Source organism: Notamacropus eugenii, chromosome 3 (assembly GCF_028372415.1).
Source record: "Notamacropus eugenii isolate mMacEug1 chromosome 3, mMacEug1.pri_v2, whole genome shotgun sequence".
NCBI lineage: Eukaryota > Metazoa > Chordata > Mammalia > Diprotodontia > Macropodidae > Notamacropus > Notamacropus eugenii.
In genome coordinates, this window is record NC_092874.1 from 469,965,428 (window position 1) to 469,983,693 (window position 18,266).

Here is an 18,266-nt window from a genome sequence, read left to right on the forward strand (position 1 = left end):
ACCACTACGTTAGTTGGTTGGTTTTGTTTAGCTTTATAAAAAAACATTTTAAAGAGGAAATTACCAAGGGGTGGGAGGGTATTGAATGGGAAGTGATTGTTACATAAGAACAAACTGGATCAATTAAAGAAAAAATGCCCTGGCCCTAAAATGAGTATAACTGATCTATAATGAAATCTGCTTGGCAAAAATGAAGAGACATCAGTCTTTGAAGTGGACTTGTTGGACCAGTTACCAACGAAAGAAAGACCTTGGCATCCTAACACAATCATTACGCTGTCAGTTTCGCCACAGACAAGATGAACATTCTCCAAGGAGTTCTAGGGCCAAATAATTAGCATCAATACCCCAAATACCCCAATGAGTTTTAAGGAGATACATAACAAAAAACAAGAAGCAAAAGTGCTTTTTATTTAGTCCCTTTATCCGGACTTCCAGCCTCCTCACTGAAAATGTTGATCCCAGGCTAGCACCAGAGAATAGGGAAGGCACTTGTTGTCCTAATTGAGGTCTTGAGCAACCACAGCTGCAGGTCAACGCCAATAGTGTTTTCAATGACGCATCCAAGCCAATGGGTCTCTATAGGAAAGAACTGGCACCTTCTGAGTTAGAGGTCAAACACTCAGTTCTTTCCAAACCCAAAGCTCTCCTGGCCCACTCTCAAGCAGCGTTTCACAATATTAATCCAAACATCATGGTATTTCTTTCCCCAATAAAACTTCTGAAGAATGATTCTTAGGTTCTAACAATATGCCATAAAATCTCTTCATGTAACAAAAAACCAACAGGTAAGGTGGCTACAGAAAACTGGGCAAATTAAGAAAATAAAATGTTACAAAATAATGAAATGGGAGAGGAAGCTTTCCTAGCCATCTGACACCAACAGCATCTGTATAAAAACTGGCATGTGACAATCAATCAACTAAGTGCCTACTATGTGCCAGGCACTGAGGGTGCAAAAAAGAGGCCAGACAGACCCTGGCTCTGAGGGGCTAGGAATCCAGTGACAAAGCAGTGAGATGTCCCTTCCCCTTGTGGCCATCTAGTCCGGTATGGATTTGGACAAGAATTTTGACTACAACATAGCAAATAAACGGTCATCCAGACTTTGCTTAAAGACTTCCAGGGAAGAGTATCCCCCTAACCTGGGGAGGTCCACTTCATTTTGGGATAGTTCTAATTCTTGGGAAATCTGTTCCTATGTGGAATCTAAATTTCCCATTTTGGCCTGGAGTCAGGAAGACTTGAGTTTAAATCCAACCTCAGGTACTGACTGGCTGTGTGACCTTGGGCAAGTCACTTAACCCTGTTTGCTTCACATTCCTTACCTCTAAAATGGGGATAATAATAGCACCTACCTCACAGTGTTGTTGTGAGAACCAAATACAGCAGTACTGGTAAAGCCCTCAGCACAGTGCCTGGAACACAGGAGGGGCTACAGAAATGCTCATTGTTATGATTATTTCTATCTTCATCCATGAATAGCATTCATTGTTTCCTATGTGGTGGGCAACGTGCTAAGGGCTGGAGATCCATCAAAGCCAAGTCAGTCTCTGCTGTCAAGGAGTTGACAATCTAAGAGAAACATAAAGGGAAATAGCGACCAGGAAGGGCATTTTGATTTGGGGAGTCACGGGAATAGGAAGGCAGAGATTTGGGGGAAAGTGTGGTAGAGAGACCTGGACTTTGGAGTCCGGGAAATCTGAGTTCCATTGTCTTGTCTGACTGTCTGTGTGAGAAGGGCCAAGCTACTGAACCCTTCTAAGGCTCAGTTTCCTCATCTATAAAATGAGGGAGTTGGATGGAAGACCTCAAAAGTTCCTTCCAGCCCTCAGTCTCTAATCCCACAATCTCATGGGGAATGGAGCCTGAGGAAGTTACTTGGCAAGCCCTGTGCAGAATCACTAATAGGACTGACTTAATTCCTGCTCTCAGAGCAAGAAAGATGGGGAGGGGTGTGGCATGTAGCAGTGGCAAGATGGATGAGAAGTTGTCCATACAGGAGGGGACCTGGTACAAAGTACCAGAGTGGAGAGTTGACTCCATTAAATACTGCGGTATTTGTTAGGATGCGCTTTGTCTATGGTTGCCTCTTCAATTAGGGCACTGTTTATAAAGCTGGCTGCATTAAGTCTCCCTGGGTATGACCTCAGAAGGTCCTGGAGGGAACAACATCAGGGTGAATGGTCAGGATATGTCCTAAGTGGAAAGTAAGATGGGGATAGAGAAAGTAAGATGGGGCCAGCTGGACCTTGTGGGCCATGTACGTTGGCACTGCTAACCTAACTGCTGATCTGCTGGTCAGTATAGCACAAGCCCAGGACAATGGTTTCAAAGGAGAGTATTATTGCCTTCCACTGATAAAGACAAAGCACAGTCTTCAAAGACCGACACAGAGACTCATGGGTAGGAGAGGCAGCATCAAAAGGCAATGCACAGAACTCACTGAGATGGATGGAGCACTTTGAAACCCAAACTGGTTGTCCTTAAGTGGATTGGGAAGGAAGTCTTGAGTTGCCTCTTTAGAAAACAGAACTTATAGTGGAGCTCCATTCAAACAAGCCCCATGAGAATGAGGCCACCTGTCCCAGGCTGGACCTTGACCTTGGTTTCTTCCATGCCTGTCTCTCTGGGCTTTCCAGCTAGGGCACTGGCCCTCTACAACATGCTCCAGGCAGCCCTTCTGACCTTGCCTCTACTGTCTGCCCACTATCCCAGCCCAAGCTGTTTCTGGCTTCACTTCCATATAATGGGAAAACATTTTCCCTTTAGTTCATGGACTTTTCAATATCTGTTCCAACGTTAATTCTGAGCAGCTGTTGTCATTCCTCTTGCCCCAACCCCTCTGAAGTCCCTCGTGCTGTCCTTTGCCTTCACAGACCACTAAGAGCCTCGGTACTGGTGACATTATTTTAAGTAGGCTATTCATCTCCCGGTCTCTGCCCTTGCTTCCATCTTCAAAGGGTGTCTGCAAAGGATAATTATAGAGGCAGGCTGTTAAATGTCTACCTAGCAGGGAGGATTTCCGTCAAAGGCTGCCAAAAATCCAGGTACACGTCTTGTTACTACAGTGAAAACATCATAAACAGACACTATATTGAGGAAATAAGTGAGCCCAAGGTATAATTGCAGTCATCAACCATCTTTCTTGACAAATAAGTCCAATAGAGGTGAGATTCCAACATATTAGGTGCCTGTTTATTGAAAAGGGATTTCCTCAACAGTCCATGTAAAACATTAAGGGCCGATTTACTCCTCTCCCAGACAGTATGACAGGAAAATATAACTACTTAGAAAAATTATTTAACATTTACTGATGACTATGGGCACCAGGAAGAAAATGGAATGCAGTCTCCTTCAATGGGGACTTTTAAAATCTAGACAAAGGGGTCTGGGAGAAAAGAGAAAAGAAGAAATACTATCCGGAAAAGAAAGAGGAAACAGGGGCAAGTCTGTGAATTCAAGTCAATGAACTAAACATTCAATTTAACACAAAGTTCCTACTATGTTCCAGGAGCTGTCCCTTGTTTCAAGATGTTTACAACATACTGGGGTGGGGGTGGGGAAGAGTCATGATAACAGGGACAGTAAAATAACAGGCAAAGAGATGACCAGACACTGGGAATGATTATTTCTTTCGCTTGGAGGGACCTGGAAGGTGTCACGAAGGGAGGCCTTGAAGAAAAGGAAGGACTTTGGCAAATGGAGATGGGGAGGGAAGGAAGAGGCATGAGAGAGGGCAGGATGAGATCAGGGAAAGGAGAGCAGCTCCATTTTTTCTTCCTGGAACACAGAACACATAAAGGGGAAGTGTATAAGATAAGGCCAGACAAGCCAACTGGAACCAGACTGGAGGGCCATGGTTGGGGGCTTTATTCTGGAGGCAAAGGGAAACCTTTGGATTTTTATTACCAGTTGTAAGGGGAAGTTTGCAGAGAACTTGATTCTTGAATGACTTCAACACTCCTTAGGGCGTCTCTCTCTCTCTCTCTCTCTCTCTCTCTCTCTCTCTCTCTCTCTCTCTCTCTCTCTTTTTTTAACAAGCAAGTTTTTAAAAATATTTTTGTTTTTACAGCACCTACACTTCCTGCCATATCCCTCCCCTATACCTCACCATTATAATAAGCTACTCCTCATAATAAAGAAAAAAGAAAGGGAACAAAATCTTGGCTGGTCAAACGATCTTAAAAGTCCAGCACAGTGCACACAGCGTTCCACACCCACAGACCACCTCTTCTTCAAGGAGGCAGGAAGAAGGTGCCTTTTCACAGGCTACTCTGGGGCCAAGAAAGACCGCTCAGTGTTGGGGCAGTCGTTCTTTTTAATTAAATTGCTGTAATCCCCATGATGCCCACTAGACATCTTAAACCCAACACATCCAAAACCAAACATTATCTTTCCCTTAAACCCTCACCCGTTTCTACCTTCCCTATTGCTAGAGAGGAAAGCACCATCCTCCCAGGCCCCCTGGCTCCCAACCTCCAAGATATCTTGGACCCCACCTTTGATCTTCATGAACATCTTCTGCACATGCCCCTTTCTTTCTCTGACACCGTCATCCCCTCACACCTGGATGCTGGGTCTGCCTGCCTCAAGTTCCTCCCCAGCCTAAATCACTCTTCACTCAGTCATTGAAGTGATTTTCCTAAAGAGCAACTATGATCATATTACATGTACCTTCCTACTCAATAACCTGCAGTGGCTCCCTATTACCTCCAGGAACAAATATAAAGTGCTCTGTGGAGCATTTTCATGACCCAGACCCCTCCAACTTTTCCAGTCTTTGTGTACTCTCCAGTCCAGTGGCACTGGCTGTCTGTCTGTTCCAAGAACAAGACCCTCTATTTCCTGACTCTGGGCTTTTTCTCTGGCTGTCCCCCATGCCTGGAAGGATCTCCCTACTTGCTCCAACTAACGATCTCCCCACCTTCCTTTAAGACCATCTAAAATCCCACCTTCCACAGGATGCCTTCCCCAGTCCTCTTATTAGACATACCCAGTGCCTTCCCTCTGTTAATGATTTCCCATTTATCCTGTATACAGCTTGCTGTGTGTGTGTGTGTGTGTGTGTGTATGTGTGTTGATTCTTTCTCTCCCATCAGAGTGTGAGCTCCTTGAGGGCAGGAGCTGTCTTTTGCCTCTTTTTGTATCCCTAGCACTTAGCACAGAGCCTGGCACACAGTAGGCGCTTAATAAATGTTTACTGTTAATGTTAATATGTTAATAAATGTTAAATGTTAATAAATGAACGAAGCACACTGTCTCCTGGTTTTGCTCACTTCATTTTGCATCAGTTCATATAAGTCTTTCCACACTTCATTATTTTTTAAGGTACAATAATATTACATTACATTTGTGTACCACGTCCAGTTCATGGGCACCTATTTGTGCCCAGTTCTTTTCTACTACCAAAAAAAGTGTTCCTGTAAATATTTTGGTGTCTATAGGACCATTTTTGTGTCATCGATCTCCTTGAGGTACATGTCTAGCAGTTCTGGGTCAAAGGGAATAGGCATTTTAGTCCCTTTAGGGAATTTGTGGAGGAAAAAGGAATGAAATACCGTTTTCCTTCCAAATTCTTACAAAATTACAATTATGGGAATGGGGAGACTGAATTTCAGCAGTCCAGTTTAGTGACAGGAGCCTTGACCTTAAAAGAACCTGTCAAGAATGGTGTTTTCTGTCTTCCACCAGACTCAGAGGATAACACCTTTAGACACCTTCAATTAACCAGAGTCACCACCACCTGAACTACCACTGCATCACCCCTCCTTCCCCCACAAGCAGCACACTGTACCAGAGAGCACCTCGAGCCTCTATGTGTTCATGGATCCATCCCTCGAGTTCCAAAAGAAATGAGTTGGCTTATAATATTCCCTTAAAAAATGTCACCTAGCAGAAATCCTCTCTATAGTTTCTCTGTTCTCCATTCCCTCTTTCCCTTGGGTTGTACTACACTGCCTTGTGGCAGCCACATTAGGAGAGAGCATAGGGAACAACAGCCATCTCTCCAAAGTGCAATAACTACTCTCATTTGAAGGTCAGCACCATTTTCCCTACACAAGAGGCAGCCTGGTACCAACACCGGACAAAATACAGGACTCAGAGTCGGCAGAGCGAGGTTTGAACCTCCATTTTACCAGCTGGGCAAGTCACTTGGCCCTTGGGATTTGGAGCTGGACTAAATGACTTCAAGGATCATGTCCAAGTCCAAATCTAAGATCTTGGGAAACCTGTGACTCAGAATATTGTCCCCACTGTGAAGACGATGAAATCGAGGCAAGAAGAGCGAATGATTTGCCTGTGGTCACAGAGGACAAAGTGGCATCTCCAAACCCAGGTCCACAGACTCCAGACAGGGCTCTTTCTCTTCTACACCCACCATGCTATTTCTCCGCCATAACCATGAAAGGGTTGCTGGTTGTTCTTCCTGCCCAAATCACCAAAAGGCAAAGGTTTGTTTCACATACCCTGATGCCCCCCCAATATCACTTGCTACTTATATTATCTATGTTGTATTAGCTTATTACTTACATAGATTGCTAATTAATTTAGTGATTACTTCTACGACCTCTATTAGTGGCTGGTTATTTATTGCTTACCTGACTTGTTACATGTCAGTCATTACTTCGGTTGTTTACAGTCCCGTGTTATGTTAGTTCTGACTCACGTTACACGTGCCATGTTTGTGGTCACTCAGCTTGGTCATGAATTACGTCAGTCCGTTATCACTCAGGCTACTCATTACTTATCTTAGTTATGCGCTACACAAGTCATTATTTATAACAGCTATTAATGATGCCAGTTATCATTTGCATGATATGCTATATTTTAGTTGCTTGTATGAGTCACGTTTTTATTACTTATAGTTATTTATATTACGTTATATTAGTTGCTATGTCGATTATTATCTTAGTTGTTACTTCTAGCAGTTATGCTCTTCACATGAGTGATTACTTAGGTCAGCTTTTCCTCACATTACCTATGTTAGCTGTTACTTCTATTAGTTATTGTGTTAGAAATGGTTACTTATGTTACATCGTTATTTATGCCACTTACTATGTATGCGGGTTATTGCTTATATTAATTATTATCTAAATTAACCACCAAGAAGCAATGGAGGTGACTATTATTACAAGATGGTCTTATTATAGAAAACCCCAAGTCAATTCCTCTACTTATTAAGTATCCTTTGACCCCAACACACACACATACATACACATACGGTGTCAAAGCCTAAAATATGTTCAAGACTTTGCCTGTTTCCATGTCATACCTCTCAGCAGAAGCTAAATGTGTGAATGTGACTGTGTCTAGCACATTATCAGATCACCTGAATAAGTCACACTCTGTCTAGTTCAAGAGTTCAGCCCTAGGTCTCGCAGGGTAAAAGGATCCTAGGCAAGCAGATCCATTTAGAAGACTGCTACAAGATAGTTTAATCTCTTACATACTGAGAGGCAGCATGGTGCAGGGCGGATATTAGACTTGGAATTAGGAAGACCGGATTCAAATCTCACCTCAGAGATGTGACTCTAGGTAAGGAATTTCCCTTCTCTGAGTCTGTGCCTGGATCTGCAAAACGGGGTGTGGGGGAGGGGGGGGGGGTTGATGGCCTCTAAAGCCCCTTCTGCAAATAGTCTACTGGCATGCCCACCCTTGAAAACTGGGACTGGACTTTCTACAAAGGATTAAGAAACTGGGAGCTCAACTATCTTTGTCTGCTGGTAATTCTAGGAAGCTGAACCAAGCAGGGGAAAACATAGTCCTACTTACAAAAAGCAAGAGCAGTGCCTAAATCCAACAGATTGGAGTGGATCCAGTTTAAGAATTTCTCCAGATGTCAGTCTGTAAACAGGGCTTCGTAAAATGAATTCCCCCATTAGCTGTTGGCAAGAGCAAGAGCAAGAATATGCTGCTGCTGCCCGATGCCCCCCACCTTCAGTGCCTGAATTCTTGTGTGACATTGGAGATCTTTTATCAGTTATGAGAGAGCCAAGCTGGGGGCAGAGAGGGTCCGGTCAGTGCAAGTGTCCAACAGGGTGAAGGCACCTTCAGGTTACCGCCGAGTCCTGTCAATGTGGCTCCCCAGAACGAAATGACAATGCACTCATTTACGTTCCATCTGTTTTTGTAACACATTTGGTTTCTAATCTGAAGAATTTGGAAAGACACACACCCAGAAAGAATATAAACAGTATTTAAAGGGGGAAAAAGGTACCAACTGCTTTGTTGGACTCTCCAAACACAATGTTTTTACACATGTTAACAACACCATTAAAAGTCCCAAACAGGAATACAAAAGAAGCCTTCAATTAGTGTCTGGAAATGAGGAAGGAGGGAAAGTTAATATTTACTTTTCCTGGCCTGTTGATCAAAAAGCGAAGGCTCTCAGCAACGGGATGGAAGGTCTTCCTTCAGGCTTAGTTTTCAACAGAATGATAAGAACAATATTTAACCAAGACAAAAACTCTCTCCTTTTGGGTTTAAGCTTCCACTCTGTCACTAAGCCCCGGGGATAGGGAAATCAGAGATAGAGAAAACCTCCTTTCCAAGATCTTGCTATTTTCAAATGCTTTCTGATCTGTGCTCCTCTTGTAAAAGTACAGACACACACAAAAGAGACAGAACAGTAGAGTGAAGAGTTTAGAGGCATCCAGTCAGCACTCACTACGTGCTGACCACTGGGAAAGAGAGCAAAAGCAAGGCCCCAGCTCTGAAAGAGTCAGAAAAAAGCTAATATTAATAACGATAATGATAATTACTGGCCATTGAGCTTTCAGTCGAACATTTTTACTCAACTACCACAATCAATCATTTTGAACCACTTGAGCAATATTTCCCAGAAAGAGAGCAGTACCAGAAGAGCAGCTTGTCCTGGGAAGGCTTCAACCTGGACTCCCCTGAACATCGGGAGGAGGAGAAGAAAATAACAATGCCTGCAGCCCAAAGCACAGACTTTGATTGGGCCTGGCTATTGAACAACGAGAGATGGAGGAGTCTCTAGAGCAAAACCATTGCATCAATGATGATGGCTTCCCAAAAGATGCTGGCAATGTTTCTTCCACTTGAGTCCAGCCCAAGTTGGGCCATTTTCAGAAATTATATGGAAGGGGTGCTGGCTGCCAAAGTGGCGACTTGGCCAAATTGCTCTCGGGACAAACAGGTCGCAAGAAGGAGAAAAAGGACACTGTGACAGGGCGTCTTTGTGATCTTCTTTTTTTTTAATACAATAAGGAAACAGAATAAAATCTTGGGCATCATGCCAAAGTGGTTCTGGAGATATAAAGATATTGTTTCAGGGGCTGCCCGAGAAACGGTGTCATTTAAAGCTATTTTCCAGACAAGGAAAATGAACAAGGAGGAGCCAGAACAAGTTTGTGCAGCCTGACCCAAGGAGCTGACCAGCAGAAACCTGGCACAGTCACTATGAGGGGTCAGAAACACAGTCACAAAGACTAACTGAACAGATAAAATGGAGAGGCTTCCATAGGTCACAAGCAAAGTTAGGAATCACGAGGCACCAAAGCGATTAAATACAGCTTCTTCAAACAAAATCCTCACTTCTAAAAGAGAGGATGAGGGGCGAGGAGAGGCACAGGACAGAAACAGTGGACTGACTTTCCTAAGCTGACTGTCAAAGGCCAAGGCTAGCAGCTTTGTACTGTTCCCCAAAACCTAAAGTCTGGTCATAAGAGACGCTCATTTAAGGATCCTGCAGGCTGTGGTTTGAGCCCACCTTCCCTTAACAGGACACAGAATTCTGAATGTGAAACTTTTACGTGTTCACTCACTAATGATCAGGAGGGATAATGATAGCTAGAGTTGTTTATTTACCAGTATTTCCACCATTACTGAGAAATGCAAACCCCACAAGGTAACAGAACACAAATAGATGAAAAATTAAGAGGCTAAAAGTGAGGTAGCCTTGCTTTCTCACAAGAAATCACAATGGTCACTGGTTGGACCTCTGAGGGTCTTCTTAAAGAGGAAGTCTGTGAACAGAAACTAAGTATTTTGGAGTACCCCTTGCATTAAGCATTATTTGTCAATGGCATTTACCAGTCTCACACTGTCTATCCAATGAGGGCTGAAGGACTTCTCAGCAGACTCTTCTAGTGAAATATGTGGTAGCTTCTTCTCCAGCTAATTCTGGGAATGGAAGCTCGGGGATGTGGGACTGGTCAAATTACCTGTGCTGTTTCTCAGAAGGAAGGAGAGCAGCCCCAGACGTCAAAAAGCTTTGTTCCCAGTGATCCCTGCTTTCAGCTTCACTTTCCAGCTGGTGACACAATCTGGTGATAAGCAAACAAGCTTCCCAAAGAAGATAAACACATGCACAGTGAAAGAATGAAGAAAAAGTGATGTCTTCCTTTCACAAATGGCAGGCACTTGTTGACTTGAGAAGGATTTCATGTGACTGGGTGGAAAACTATACACAGAAGACAGTCATCGAAGTCATCAGTCATCCCCTAACGTGCCGGGAGCCCACTCCACTCCAACATCTCATGACCACAGTTGGCCACATCCTATCAAAATGTCTTGGTAAATATTCTGGAATAATGACCCGATGGAAGCCTCAGTTTGATTTGGTTTCTCAATGAGCCTCAGCCATTTATTTTTTCACATTTTTTTCTGTGGGGGTAAAATCCCTCTCACCATTATTTAGACTTTCCTCAAAACTTTCCAGTGTTTCCTGTTAGTTTCTGTACCACTTCCCCTCATCACATGTTTACACAGCCCTTCAATTAAGTGTATTGCAGGGGAAAAAGCCCCAACTCTGAAGTCAGAAAACCTGAGTCCAAATCCCACTTGATGCTTACAACTGGTGCAACCTCAGACAAGTGATTTAACTTCCTAAGGCCTTGGTTTCCTTTTCTGTAAAATGAGTGGAGTTGAACTAGGTGGTCTCTGAGGTCTCTTTCCAGTTCTAAAGCTCCTATACTCCTGACCCTGAGGATCTCAGCGTGGGAGGAAGTCAGAGAGGAGGAGGCAGTGAGTTTAGTCATAGAACACGACCAACGATGATGATGACGATGATGATGGACATAATTTATATAGCACCTGCGACGTGCTAAGCACCTTGCCAAGAGGCTTATAAGGATGACCTCATTTAATCTTCCCAACCGCCCTGGGAAGTGGGTGCTGTCATTTCTCCCACTTTAGCCATTAAGTTTCTGAGGTCATATCTGAACTCAGGTCTTTCTGCCTCCGGTACCCTAACCACTGTGATACCTAGCTGCCCTAGGAGAGGAGCCTCCACAGGGGGAACTGGGGGTGGTGTTGCTCCATAGGGACAGCTGGCGATGCTAAGAGCTAAAAGGCTGCCCAGGCTGGTGAGAGTCTTATGGCCAGCAGGAAATTCCTGCTTAAAACATCCATCAAAAGTCAAAGATAAAAGTCAAGGAAATAACAGACAGCAACAACAGATATCAGCAAGGGGAGCGTCTGCAACTGGAACCAGGACTCCTTCCGTCATCTGCTCCAAATTCTGGGGCCGAGAAGAAAACGTCAAACCCATCCCTTTCTATCTGCCCAAAGCCCTCAGACTGCTCAGTATTTATCTTACATTTTTAGGAACGGGGGTGGGGGGAGGGATTGAGTCAATCTATTAATTATCCCACCCCAATTAAACTCACAATATCTGCTAGGTCTGATAGACTGCCTCTAATGGATCGATTCTTTGGTCAGTGGCACTAAGCTAATGGATGTTTCATCAGCATCCTAACAGTGTCCCTAAAACAGCCAATAGCAGGGTCTGCATCAAGAGCTGTGGAGACACTAGGCACTGGGAAGACCTGACAAGGATTCCAGAAGAAAGTGATTTCCTACCTTACAGGGACCATCGCGAGAACTGCCAAAAAGGGAGAAGGTGCTTCTAGTACCAAGAGCTGGAGCTGCCATTTCCTATGTCTGTTCTCTAAACATGAGCCCACTTTCCCCAGTGGAAGAATGGGTCACAGACTTTGGGGAGAATGTTTTGTACTAACTTCTTACTATTTCACCTTGGTAAATTGTGTTGTCATTCCTCAGGCATTTTGTGACCTCATTTGGGTTTTTGTAGCAAAGATGCTGGAATGGTTGGCCATCTCCTTCTCTAGCTCATTTTACAGATGAAGAAACTGAGGTAAACAGGATCAAGTGACTTACCCAGGGTCACACAGCTAGTAAGTGTCTGAGGCCAGATTTGAACTCAGGAAGATGAGTCTTCCTGACTTCAAGCCCAGCACTCTATCCACTGTGCCAACTAGCTGCCCACCTTAGTAAATACCCCTTTCTAAATGTTAATTAAGTCCGTGACTAAGTGATGTAAATTGATAATCAAGGGTGAGAAGTACACTGATGGGGGCTCATGAGCAATAATTCCTTCCTCATCCTATTATTCTTCCATTGAATGTTCCCATGGATGAATCAGTTTCTACACTCTACTTTGTCCTTTGCCTCCCTTGCCTTATTCTCAATGACTTCCTGCCAAACTTCAGCACTGGAGCACATCCACCGACTGCATGCTTGGTTTTTATTCAACATTGCTACAATGAACTAGAGACAATGACAAAGCTATGCTGTGCAGGTTCACTTCAGATTTGTCTTACATAATCTCAACTGGGCTCTCATTGCAGTAAGGCAATCCTTTCACACCTCACCAATGGATTCCTTACCCCACTCACCACAGTAGCTATTCTAAATCTTTTCCTGTCTTTTCTTGCCCAGACCATCTACTTGCTCCTGAAGTATACTAGTTCAAATCATGAGGAGGAGCCATACCACTGGGGGATGTTTTTGACTATGACTGTGCCAGCGACTGGCATGGACTTCCCTAAGCTGCCCTACCTGACTGGCAGGCTCTGTCTTGGGCCCTCATATGCTACCTTTCCCAACAGCACATGTGTGGAGAGACTGAAGAAGAGTGCTTCTGAGTGGACATGTTTGAAAACCAGCTTGTGGTGCCTGCATGGAGCTGGCTTGGTTCTGCTATAACCCAGACTTTGAAAAAACTAAAACTAGAGTGCCCAGAATGGCGCGCAGGGCAGCTGAACCAGACACTGTACACAGTGGGAAAGATCCACTCCTGTGGGGTCCTTGTAGATAATGTGGATGACCAGAATCAAAGGTCTGAGATCAAGTGCCTGGAGAGAATTCTTAAACCTCAAGGATTTCTTAGCCCAGTCTGAGGGTCTGAGCAATATTGCTACCTTGATAACCTCTGGCTGCTTTTACTCCAACCCAATGTGTGCAAATATGGACAGCTGAGGTAAGAAGTGATATACTTAGGATAAGTAATACACTTGGTATAAATTATATAATACATAGTATGATATGTGTAATACAACACACATGTTATAAGTAACATACTTAGGATAATAAAGTTATTATACATATAATATGAGGTGTATGTACATGTGTATAAAACAAACACCATATACATAATACACATTATAATATAAATGATACATGATAATACACAGTATGAGATACATTACAACGTGTACATTATAATATAAGTAATATACGTACTACACAAGGACCAGAGGCCTGGGCCTGACAACAGCCATGGCTGACTATGCTAACCCAACTGCGGGGGAAAGCTACCGAAAGATTCCTGGTTCTCACCTGTTTCTTATTTTCTATTTCCAGGGCTGAGCTTAGTGCCTGGTATACAGTAAGTCCTAAAGAAATGACCCAGCTTCTTGGGACTTAGGACATCCCATTAGAGCTCTTCTCATAAGACTGGCATTAATCACTGCTTTTCAACTAGTTCCTCTCAGATCAGTGACACGAGGATTATTTTCTCCATTTTCACTAGGGAGACATTGAGTCTCATGGAGGTTAAGTAATCTTCCTAAAGTAACATGGCAAGGAAGTGGTAGAGCTGGGATGTCGATGCAGATCTTCTGGCTTTCTGTCTAAGTCTCATGTTGCTCCAAGGAAACATTCAGCCCCAAACAATTCTTTCATACACACAAAAACAGCACTGAGAGCTGATGCAAACTTTAAAGCTGGAGCTGAAAAGACACTGGATACTGGACAGATTCTGCAGAGAAGACTCTAAAAATAACCACTGACAAGCCTCCTTCTACTTGCCTTTCCTATGAAGACTGAAAAAACCCCACCTCGAAGTCATTAAGACAAGTTGTGAACCTTTGCTATCTCATGTTATTTCAAAATTAAATGATACCTAATGAAAAATTTAAGCAAACAACTGTGAAATATTTTACTCCGGTGGCACATGGCTTTTTATATTTCCCCCAACTTGTGTACGTCCATGAACACCTCTCCTTCCCCAAAGCAAACAGAGGAAAAATTAGCCGTCCCTCCAAGTTTAGAATTACTTGGAGTTTTCCATATTCAACCCCACTTTAATTTCTCTAAAGAAAAAGGCCCAGAAAACTTTCTTCCCACAAACTAGATCAGCAGTCCTCCAAAGCTAGGTCTTTCGTGGTGTGACCCCCTAACCCTAACCTAACCAGAGCATGGGAAGGAAAGGTTGCCTTCATTAAGTCCATTCCCATTCTCCCCAAACTAATTCCACTACCCTGTCTTCCTCCTAAGCCTGTGCAAACTTTCAACCTCTCCATCGTCCTGTCTTGGAGGAGTTGGCCCCTCAGGGTATTTATCATTTCATATTCTCCTCCTGTCACCCCCAACACACACACACACACACACACACACACACACATATTCTCTCTCCTACACACATACACTCTCACACACATACACACTCTCATACACTCATACACACACACACATACTCTCACACATACACACTGTAGCACATATATTCTCATACACTCCATCACACATGCATATTCTCTCACACACATACACACACTCTCACACACACACACACACACACACACACACACACACCTCCTGTCTATGGCAGGCAATCTTCAGAAATTCAGCTCTCAGATCAAAAACAATCACTGGTGGCAGCTCTCTATCTTTTGCCCACCCCTACCATCCTCTTCAGAATGTTCCTAATACTCTGGGGAGTGCCACCATTCTTCCAAATGCCGCTTCCAGACTCAGCCATGATGTTGTCCTTCACTTCTGCCTTCCATTCATCCCACACATTGAAGCAGGTGTCAGATCTTTCCATGTCCTTTTCTGTAACATGTCCTCCCTGGTTCAGGCCCTGCTAACACATCCTCTGGCCTCCTGGGCTCCCTATTTCCTGAATAGCCTCTCTGTAGTTCACTCTGAACATAGCTGTCCCTGTGATATTCTTAAAGAACAGATATGACTACCTGACATTTTCCACTGCCTCCTTTATTGATTCAAAGAGGTCTGTACACAACGTTTGTAGATCTGACCAAGGCCTTTGACACTGTTAGTCATGAGGGCTTATGGAAAATTATGTCAAAATTTGATTGCCGGGAGAAGTTCATCAGTATTGTACATCAATTTCATGATGGCATGTTTGCCCGGGTTCTGGATGGTGGATAGTGCTCTAGTGCCTTCCCAGTCACCAATGAAGTGAAACAGGGCTGTGTGCTTGATTTTTAGCATGATGTTTTCAGCCCTGTTGTCAAATGCTTTCAATGAGGATGAACATGGCATCAAGGTTAGCTACTGAACTGATGGTAAAATTCTTCAATTTGAAAAGACTACAAGCCAAGACCAAAGTGGAGGGAGTGTTGGTGCATGATTTTCTGTTTGCAGATGATTGTGCACTCAATGCAGCCTCTGAAGCTGAGATGCAGCAAAATATGGATCAATTCTCTGCTCCTTGTGCTAATTTTGGTCTAATAATTAACACCAAGAAAACACAGGTGCTCCATCAGCCACCATCACACCATCCATACATGGAACCATCGGTTAAAACAAATGGGGAAGTTTTGAATGCTGTGGATAAGTTCACTTACCTTGGTAGTGTACTTTCCAGTGATGTACACATTGACAATACGGTTAATGCACACATTGCCAGAGCTAGCTCAGTGTTTGGGAGGCTCTGAAGAAAAGTATGGGAGAGAAGAGGTATTAGACTGACTACCAAACTGAAAGGTCTACAGTTGTGCTGGCCTCATTGTTGTATGCCTGTGAAACATGGACAGTTTACTGGTGCCATTCCAGGAAACTGAATCGCTTCCATTTGAACTGTCTTAGGAAGATTCTGAAGATCACCTGGCAGGATAAGATACCAGACACTGAAGTCCTTGCTTGAACTAAACAGCCAAGCATTCAAACCATGCTTCAGAGAATGCAACTCTGATGGGCTGGCCACGATGTTTTAATGCAAAATGTACGTTTGCCAAAAAGACAATTTTATAGAGAACTCACATGGGGAAGGTGACCACATGGTGGTCAGAAGGAGCGATACAAGGACATTCTCAAAGTCTCTCTCAAGAACTTTGGAACTGTTGATATGACATGGGAGACACTGGCACAGAACCGCTCAGCATGGAGTGCCCACATCAGAAAAGGTGCTGTGTTCTGAGCAAAGCAGAATTGAAACACCTCAAAGGAAAAGTAGGATGCACAAATTTGGAGTAATCACCCCAAATGTTCATATGGACTATCTGTGCTCAGGGGGCGAGAGCACACAGAGAGGCCCAACCCAAGGGAGAGGCTGGTGGGAGCCAATCTCACGAGAAAGGCTCCCCTCTGGCTGGGGCTGGGGGTTCAGAGTAAGTCTCAAAAGCAACCATGAGGAAGGAGCACCTCCAGCATAGGAGGTGGCCCAGTCTGTGACTGCCTTCAATAGGAATGCAGAGAGCAGGTAAGGATGTGAAACAAGGTCAAAGAAGAGAGTCCCATGGGAGCGGATCAGGGAGGACCTTGAAGGTGAGGCTCATTTTATGGACAATAAGGGACTACCGAGTTCTGGAGGAGAGGAATATCAAGATCAGAGCTATGTCTTGGGGATGTTTTGGCAACTGGATGGAGGACGGAACAGAAAGAGGAAAGACTGGAAACAGGGAGACTAATCAGGAGGCCATACAATTAATTCAGATACGAGGCGATGAGGACAGAATGAGGGTAGTGTCTGTGTAATGGACATGAGGTGTAGTGCAGGGGGATTGAGGGAAGAGTCAGAGATGCCTCTGCTCTCATGGTGATGCTCTCCAGAAACACAGAGACGTGTACAGGGGAGAAAAGAAGAAGCCCTGTTTTAGACACGCTGAAGTTGAGATACTGATGAGACACAGGAAGAAATAGCGAGCAGGCAGCTAATGATGTATGACAATAGTTCAGGAGAAGCATGAAGGACAGACAAATAGACTGACTGAGAGCTTCTGGAATCATTTGTGTAGAGATGATACCTACATACATATATTGAAAAGGGAAATTATAAAGACAAAAGAGAAATGGATTTGAGATGCAGCCTTGGAGAATCCCCAGACTAAAGAGGCAGACGGCAGAAGATTGGCAAAGAATAATGAGAAGATGGGGAGACAGCCAAGAGAAAGTAGCATCATGGAAGGAAGGAGAGAGCCTGAAGATGGATTTGAACTCAGGTTTTTCCAATTCCAGGCCCAGCACTCTACTCAAAGCCTCCTCTCACCATTCCTGATGATTTACACAGATGGGATGACTATTTTTTTTACAGTTTAATGTTCAGGAGCTCAAGGATGATAAAATTGCAATTTGTTTTGGAGGTAGGACCAGCAAATTCTACCTGCCCATATTAAATTACTGAAGAAAGGGCGCTGCACCATGAAAAAAGGAGCCCAACTATGGAAAAAACAAAACAATAAAGAAGTAGAGAGAGAAGAAGAGGGGGCTGCTGGCTGCCAAAGACTTCCAAAGGAAATCCAGGAACACACGATAGGAGAAAATATCAGAGGAACTCTACATTAGGAAATGGAAATGAAGAGCTTTAAGCATGAGAAAATTAAAACAATCTTTCAGAAGCCACAGGAAATAGGAGAATGAGGACAAAGCCAAGCTGCCAACAAGTGAAGGAAGCAGTAGAGAACTCTGGGTCAGACATATGGCCTTGTCCAAAGCTGGGGTCTGACTCTTTTCTAGGTCGCCAACCCACTATCCCCACCCTTTGGCAGTCTGGGGAAGCCCAGACATTCCTTCTCAGAATAATGGTTTTAAGTGCATAAAATAAAAAAATAGAGGATGACAAAGGAAACCGATTATGTTATCAAAATATATTCAGATAAATATGCACAGATTAAGAGCCCCTGGGCTAAGATTTGGCAACAAGGAAAAATACAACAGGTGGTCCTTGAATATACTGGGGCAAAATCCTTGTGAAACCAAGATTCTGAGGGAGGGAAGGAGAGGAGAGTGTGAGCTACAACTGTGCAGAG

At 43.8% G+C, this 18,266-nt stretch overlaps 1 protein-coding gene across 5 annotated transcripts in view; it reads right to left on the minus strand.

The window, feature by feature from the left end:
• Nucleotides 1–18,266, minus strand: part of BBS9 (Bardet-Biedl syndrome 9) — a 655,958-nt gene that overhangs the window by 314,994 nt on the left and 322,698 nt on the right. The window contains exon 21 of one of the 5 annotated variants that reach the window (XR_011964809.1): nt 1,359–1,575. The exons of the other annotated variants lie outside the window; for them this stretch is intronic. The gene's annotated coding sequence lies outside the window, so the exon portion shown is untranslated. The remainder of the gene's footprint in view (nt 1–1,358; nt 1,576–18,266) is intronic. 5 annotated transcript variants of the gene reach the window in all.